This window comes from Astatotilapia calliptera, chromosome 2 (genome assembly GCF_964374335.1).
Source record: "Astatotilapia calliptera chromosome 2, fAstCal68.1, whole genome shotgun sequence".
NCBI lineage: Eukaryota > Metazoa > Chordata > Actinopteri > Cichliformes > Cichlidae > Astatotilapia > Astatotilapia calliptera.
In genome coordinates, this window is record NC_137423.1 from 3375098 (window position 1) to 3383871 (window position 8774).

The window sequence follows — 8774 nt, forward strand, 5'->3', positions numbered from 1 at the left end:
AGGCTGCCATATCGCGCCATCGGCCCCTCTGGCCATCACCAGCATAGGCGGTAGGTGAAGTGTCTTGCCCAAGGACACAATGACCGAGACTGTCCAAACCGGGCCTTGAACCGGCAACCTTCCAATTACAAGATGAACTGTCAACTCTTGAGCCACCTTTCCCCGGAGGTGCTACCCACGGGTCCCCAGACAGCCAATCGTCTGTGGGTCCTGGCACGCTTGGATTTCCTTGAAGGCCAGCTCACTTCCCCCGAGGCCAGGGGCTGTAACACTGATCAACTTGGAGTTTTCCAGTTAAACCATCTCAGCCATGATAATATACATGTACAAATGTTAGATAGTCATACATAATTTAATTCAAATCAATTTTATTTACACAGCGCCAAATAACAACAACAGCTGCCTCAAGGCACTTGTTGAATTTAAAAGCAGTATTTATGATTTTAAAATGAAAGGTAACTTATAGGTGTACTACATATGATGCTTGTTTCTAGCCACATAGTTAAAATGTGATTAGGAGGAGTGGCAAAGGCCATCTCGGCCATTGTATTCATGATGGGAGCAACATGGCGGTTTCCAGAAATCAACACCCAGTCCTATGGATTTTTAATGTATTCATTCTTAGTTTATAAGAATACAATTTGTTGGAAGACATAATTACACACTGATCAATGTATATTCATAAATATGATATTCTTTTATTCTTTAAATAACCTAAAACTAATTTGCTTACTGTACTTTTACGGCCAGGTTCTGTGCAAACACCAAGTAAGCGACTGAGAAATAGTTTAAATTTTCTTCCAAACAACCTGGACTTACTGCAAACAGCGTAACTGTAAATTATGAGCAGCAATGATTTCTCATGATAATCTATCTATACAGTCACCTCAGTCTGTCAGTTACTAAATTAACAGCTTTGCAGGACAGCTATTTTCCCTCTTCAACATAGCAGTCCAGTAAAGTATACGACTCTACTCCATTTGTTAGTCTCTCCTCCAGTCTTCCACACACTTGTGAACAAACGGTTCTCCAACCTGGAGACTGTCATGGTACGCGGCCCGGTGTCCGAGGAGCTGATGGGATGCCCACGCCCACGGGTGTGGCTGTTAACTCCACACCTGCATTCCATCTCAGGCGATTATCAGGTGGACTATTTGATCCAGCCCAGCCAGCTGCTCCACGTCAGTCCGTTAGTCGTCTCACAGCGGTAACGTACACCCACGGGAAGGCGGTTGTGAAAACCCTCATTTACCTGAACAAACGCTAATCTTTTCCTTTGCGCTCAGGTAACAGCTCGGCGTGTTTTTGAGCCACCTGCCCGTCTGGAGTTTGGATCGCCTCCAGTACCAACCACCTCTACTTTCCTGGAGCTCCCCCGCGGACCCTCACCCCTCCCTCCGGCTCCCACGGCCCCGCTTTGACTGTAAGACTCACACTCTCCCCCACGTATGCTGCTATTTCCCCGCTCCCCAGTAACTCTCTTCCTCTTTCTGTTGCAGCCTCCCACAGTCCCGATTATGGCGTTCCTGCGTAACTCATCCCCCGGTCCTTTGGTTTTTCTAGTTTCTCGCGTGTTTTCCTTTGACCCTTCCGGGACACCTTTAGTTGAAATAAAGTTTATTTATCGTACTCCTGTGCGTGTTGTCTCTGCTTCTGGGTCCAGCTTGTGTACTGAACTTCGGTTCATGACAGAGTCAGCATTTGACCCCTTTTCAGCTGAAAAGCAGGGCCTCAAACTTGGGGGTACCAGTTATTTATGAGTGTTTGATCAGTGAAAGCAAAGTGCAATCTAAAAATATACATTGATAAAACATATCAAAGTGAACACAATCTCAGAATCTCTACCAGAATGCCTTTCTGTTCTTTAAAGAATTGCATATCTCCTGTTTGCAACCTTCCTGTATATTACTGACATCTTTTGGTGACATCTGCTTATTGTCTTTGGAAGTCAGTTTGGCCCCAATCCACTGAGATTTTAATGGGGATTTTCATGTCTCATTACCAAAGGTTAGAGCTTGATAAGCTGACAGGCATTTGCACTTACATTTTTGATAACACAGTGCATTTTGACAGGTGACTGACAAAAGATTCGGGTGGTAGTAAAACTACCTTTTGTCATAAAACAGCTGTGTGCAGGCAGGTTAGGACCAAAACTGTGATGGTCCTAGGTTGGTGACCCAGTGTTTTTTTGTACTTTTAGTTTTTGATTCCACCATGGTTGATCATGGTAGTGTTTTGGTTTCTTTATCAGTATGTCTAGCTCCTTAGCTCTTTAGCATTTCCTGGGTTCTAGTTTTAGGCTTTGTTATCTGGCTTCCCGTGTTCTGTGTTTACTGTTTTACTTTGAAGGTCCATGTCTCGTATTTTGTTTTGTTTCCTCCCCGGCTCGTCATGCTTAATTAGGTTCAGCCACCTCTCCCTTCTGTGTGCAGTTTCCTCCTGTGCTCGTCGTTGGTCCGTCTGTGTTTCCCTGCTTATCATCCCGTGTTTCCACACGGCTTGCCTTGCAAACCGTGACAAAAACACAGACTTACTGAGAGAAACAAAAACTCAAAAAAACAAAACAAAAAAGCCCACAGCTTTATTTGCTGAATGAATAAACAGTTCAACACTAAACTGGGAAATCTAAACAACTGATCACACTAAGAAATAGATGGAGAATCACACGCAACTATCAGGGACTGAGTGAGATGCTGACATAAATACACAGAAAGATAACGAAAAAATGAGAACATACAAGGAGCACAGCTGACATGAATAATCATAATGAGACAGGCAAAGTAAAACTGAACAGAACAAACATGGAAACATGAGACCTTCACAGGAAAAAGGATAAAACAGGAAACAGAGGAACAGGATGCACGAGTGGAGGAGAGGCAGATGAGAGGGAGTGAGGGAGTACGAGGGAGAGAGCAGACATGACGGGCCGGGGAAACATACATCAACATGATGGAATAAAACACGGGGAGGTGAAACAAGGCACAAGAACTCATACAACAGACACACAGCGGGAGACCGATGGTAAGGACACAAGGGGAAATCTAATAAACAAATCTCAACAGACCAACCCAGGTCTTATAGAATAAACCCCAGACTTACACAGCGGACCTAAACATAAAAAGTAATGCAAAATGACAAAAGACACAAGAAAACTCAAAACACTGGGTAAACTGAGCCAGGACTATGACACCTTTGGCTCTGAAAGAGATGACAACGGACTGTTGAACAGCTAAAATCCTATATCAGACAAACAAAGGCCAACATTTTTAAGGCCAGATGTTTACAAACTTAAAAGAACAGGGGATGCTACTCAGTGGTGTACTCATGGCCCTGAGTTTATGAGGTTTGAAAAGCATTGCATGAAGTGTTATTTACATGTTATTTACTTTTTACACAGTGTCCCAATTTTTTCAGAACTGGAAAGACTTTAAGTTTGGAGTTATATTTTGTCCACACATGTGAGTAAATGAATGATTCAGAATGAGGGATCAAAATTGTCCCTGTACACATGGACAGGAGTGACTGGGACCTGGTGGTTTATCAAACTTGCTGGGTCAAGTCAAATTGTGCAAACATGAACTGGTGTGCACCAGTAGTGGAAGATTTGATCAATTTAAAGGGAAAGTGCCAGGTGATATCAAATCAAATAGTTACTTCTGAGCTTAAAAGGAGCTAAGAACTATTTTAAGAAGCTTCAAATAAGTCAAGTGAAGTTTCTGTCCATGTCATGGGCAATATCCTGCAGTATAAAAATGCATCTTCATACTACATAAAGAAACACATGAAATGGGATATTTGTACAACGTAGAAAGATTAAAAAATAACTTTTTCAATTTATGCAAAATATAGTAGCATTTTTTTCTTAAATATTCACTGGGGAATTGCATGACTTTACCAGCAGGTGGCAACAGAGCCTTTGCTACCACATTCAAACTGTATGGCCTCTAATGCTCCTGCTCCTCTTCTCACTGCAGCTGAAACTAAATGACATAACTCAGTTATGAAACAGCGATAAATAACCACATTCATCATTACTTTAATGGATCCATTTTAATTGTAGAACCAGTTTTTATGGTAATAGCAGGATTAATTGTGGGCTTACTATGTGGTTCGGTTTTGACTCTAGAAGACAGACAACAAACATACAAAACCTAACATAGTTTATCTAATAACTTTATCATTTTGACTATTTACAATGTAAACAATTGCTAAACAAATTAGTGTTCAATTACACTTTGCAGGGGATTGGTGGGTTAACACTTCTGACAAATACTGCGCCACATCCACTGTCTGATCAGCTACCTGTATTTTTAATTAGTTTTAATTATCTACTTCTTTGTTTACATTGACTCATTAAAGACCTTCTATAGTCCTGTCCAGCTGTTCTAGGGTGACTACAGGTCTCCTGCAATCTCCTCCATGATCTTGCTGGGAGACAAAGTGTGAACAAACCTGACATGATTTGACATAGATTTGAAAACTGCGTTTTTGTGTGAAAACGCCCTGCGTCCACATTAGCGTTTTCAGTCGTTTTCACAGAGTTGTGCGTCCACATTGAAACAGCCCAAAACGCTTACGTTCCAGTCCTGCACATGCACAAAAGCGAGTGAGTACAAACTGATATTAATCTTTTTTAGGGCTGTCAAAATTGAGAGCAATCAAAACAACTGCTGTATAATGCCCTCCGCTATCTTTGTTTAATTGGTCAAATATTTATTTTACATGACTTATTCTCAGTTCCCACCCTTGACTCCACTACCAGTACTTAAGGTAGGAGCTGAAAACTTGAGTCTGATGAGAAAGACTCTGTGGAGTAATTGCATCTGTGGAATAGCCTGCCTTTCTGGAACTGAGGCTTTTATTAACACTGACATTGTGTTTGAAGTCTTCATCTTTACTTATGCTGTAAATAAACCTTTTGATCTTTTAAATTAAGAGTCCTGCATTTGAGTCCAAATTGCTTTAGTGGCAATCAGCAATCATTTAGTTAGTTTTGTGATCCACAAAGTGAATGATCAACATGTGCATAAACAATAGTGTTTGATGTTTTTTGTTTTATGACTGAAAAAAATACTTTTCATCTTCCCAAAAAGCTTGATTCTGGTCATCGGATGTAGTGTTTTCAGTGCAAAAACAGTTTCAGAATGGAGTCTAATAGGCGATGTCTCATCACATGAGCCACATACAATGTGCTGCCTTCCCCCATAAATCTGCAGCTGTGGTTTGGAAAGGAGCCATCCTGGCTCCTGTGTACAGTCCCAGCAACACTCAAGAACATGTTGGTTGGTTGTAGGACTAGCCTTACTAAGGGCAGATACACGGAAATACAACCAGTTCCTCAGGTGTCTTGCTGAAAAGGTTGAGTACAAGAGGGAATCCATCAATGCTCAGCCTTTCACAAACCAAGAGGAGCATCAGCATCCATTAGCATTTGTCTGGGACGGGGACAAGCTGAGGACTAGCCCTTCAACCCCGGATGTGGGACCACTGAAGGTCGCCAGGGATTGGCAGATACAACTCGACTTGGATCAGAGACTCATTTTCCCCACAGAGATCTTAACAACTACTCTGCGACCAGACCTCATCCTTTGGTTTAACTCCCAGAAACGTGCTTATGTCATTGACCTGACAGTACCATGGGAGGAAGCAATTGAGGAAGCATTTGAGTATAGGAAGCTGCAGTATGCAAACTTGGGAGCTGAGGCAGAGGACAGAGGCTGGAAGATCAGGGTGTGCCTGGTGGAAGTGGGGTGCAGGGGCTTTGTTGCCAGTACAACAGCAAAACTACTTAGAGAAATTGGAGTCAGGAGACAGCTGCAACGGCATGCTATAGGAGAGTTAGCTAACACTGCTGAGAGGACCAGTCATTGGCTATAGCTGCAGAGGGCTGACAACACATGGGCAGCCTAAGGCAGTCAGCTAACCGTGAGACACATGCCCAGGCTTGATCAACTTTTAGTGGGCCTGTCTCAGCAGAGGGTGTCATGTGATAAAAGGCCAAAACACCCTGTTAAGTTGAGGCACATAACTGATGATGTGTCCTGCTGGTAAAGCTTCCAGTTCTCCATTAGAAGTGATGCAATATCAAGGATTGTAACATCTAGTCCTTTTATTGAATCAGACTTTCAAATTATTCACAAACTGAAGAAATGTTTTCCTTTGGGTGAGAAAGGTGTCAGACAAATATATTTATGTATGAATACTATAGAATTAAGCATAACCATTGTGGGTTTGGATTTGCAGATGTTTGACCTAAGACTGCAGTTTGCCTATCGCCCCAACCGATCAACAGATGACACCATCGCCACCACCCTACGCCTTGCCCTCACCCACCTGGACAAAAAGGACACATATGTGATTGCTGTTCATAGACTTCAGTTCAGCATTCAACACAATCATTCCTCAGCACCTGGATTGCAATACCCTACAACAGATAGTGAGAGCAGCTGAGAAGATCATTGGAGCCTCTCTTCCCTCCATCACGGACACTTATTGCAGCCACTGCATCCGCAAAGCCACCAGCATTGTGGAGGACCCCACACACCCCGCACACACCCTCTTCACCCTGCTGACTTCTGGAAGGAGGTACCGGAGCATTCGGGCCCTCACTGCCAGACTATGGAACAGTTTTTTCACCCAAGCCATCAGACTCCTGAAACCTCAGTGACTGGAGCGACACACACACACACACACACACACACACACACACACACACACACACACACACACACACACACACACACACACACACACACACACACACACACACACACACACACACACACACACACACACACCTTCAGACACCAAGCTACTTTTTGCACATTACTCAATTTTGCACATTTCCATTGTCCTGTTCTGTCTAGTGTTGCACTGTCTTGTCTTGGTTTTTTTTTTCAAATTTTTGCACATTGCACTTTATGTAATCCTGTGTTCGTCTGTCATATGTAGCACCAGGTTGTCTCAATTCACTCTGTACTGTACCACTGTACATGGTTAAAATTAAACAGACTGTTCGTAGCCTGTACATAGCTTGTACACTCACTACAGCCTGTACATACTTGTAGTTATAGCATATTCCTAACATATCTTTATACCGTGTACATTGTAACATAGATCCATATTCTGTAATATATCTGTATTATTGCTAAAGCACTTTCTGGATGGATGCAAACTGCATTTCATTGCCTTGTACTTGTGACATCTGCAATGACGATTGTAACGTGCCAAGAGATGTGGCTTTGCTTTTGGTGTTCTTTTTATCTTTCAGGTGTCAAGCCTCCACCTATTGGCCAGTTCGAAGTTGATTGGCATGTGTCTATTGGCTATCTGCGCCCAGTTGGCCAATCACACGCCGAGGATCACTACAAATGAGCAGCTCCCTGGCCAGCTGGTGGGTGCTGGCTTCTGCTATGACAAACATTTGCGAACAGGCTTCTTTGTATTATGTGTGGTGGGAGGCTGGACAGGTAAGCTGGGGTATCCTATACACTGGTTGCAGGTTTTAAACTGTTAGACACACTAGGTTATGCGGTTGATGCCACTTTTGTATGTTTTCACTGACCTTTTTGACGAGTAGCTAGGTAGGCCTTTTGTTTTGCATTTTTTGTTTCAGTTAGGCCCTGGAAGCTATCGACCTCTTTTTGTTTTATTAATTTCTTTGATTTGGATCAACCGCCCAGTCCTCCTCCCCCACCTCTTTTCTTTTGTTAAGTTTGACTATCCAGGCAAGCAACCAATAAATCCTGCCTGATTCTTAACTGTTCTGTGGTCTTCCTCCTTCATTGATTGTGGTTGTCCAGTGTTGCTGTCTCCTTCCAACTTTTGCCTCCACCATGGTAGGGGGGACGTAACAACGATAAAGTTGAATTCTATTCTATTCAGACTTCGACTCCACGTTAACCTGTGCCGGTGTTTCAGGTTAAGGGTTTCTGTGTCTGTCTGCCAGAGTGTCAGGCGGTTTGACAAGACTGAAGACCTTGGCAAACAAAGTCTCCATCTGCAGCTTGTACAAATGCATGCACGTATCGACATTATTCTCAGGAAACCACCGATCAGCTCGACGGACCCTCCAGTTTACCTGCATACATCCTGTTCACCTGTGAGCTGTTACTGATTCAGGAAACACGAACACCCTCCTCACAGCTCCTGGAGCTTGTGTTTAGAATAGAATAGAATAAACCTTTATTATCCCACGGATGAGAAATTTCGGTGTTACAGAGCTCTTAAAGCAAGGGAAAATAAAATATAAAAGGAAGACACAAGGTGGTCCTATAAACACAAGCAACTGAAGTTCATATATACAGGTACCAATGCACAGAATAGGTATAGAAAAACTGAGAAAATTGTACAGAGATATGTATAAAATGTACAGTAAACAAACAAGCTGGTGAGTAAGATGACCAAAAGAATGTTAAACTGTGTTACAGAGTCTGACAGCTGCTGGTAAGAATGACCTGCAGTAGCGCTCCTTCCTACACTGGGTGTAAAAGTCCACTGCTGAACGAGCTGCTCGGTGTTCAGTCTCATGCAGGAGATGGAGGTGTTGTCCATGATGGATGTTAGCTTAGACAACATCCTCTCCTCTCCAACCTGCTCGATGGACTTCTGCGGATGTTCCAGGACAGAGCTGGTCCTCCTGACCAGTTCGTTGAGTCTCCCCCGTCCCTCTCTGCCATTCCACCACTCCAGCAGACCACAGCATAGAAAATAACAGACGCCACCACAGTGTCGTATTGTGTTTCTCCACAGAGTGACGGACCAGGAGAGACGAT

General features: G+C 43.1%; 1 long non-coding RNA gene across 1 annotated transcript; it reads left to right on the forward strand.

Moving 5' to 3' along the window:
• The first annotated feature begins 1070 nt into the window (after positions 1 to 1070).
• On the forward strand, positions 1071 to 1629 carry LOC113030166 (uncharacterized). The gene is made up of 3 exons (XR_003273557.2): positions 1071 to 1207; positions 1287 to 1423; positions 1500 to 1629. It is a non-coding gene; the product is annotated as an uncharacterized LOC113030166 (long non-coding RNA).
• The last annotated feature ends 7145 nt before the right edge of the window (positions 1630 to 8774 follow it).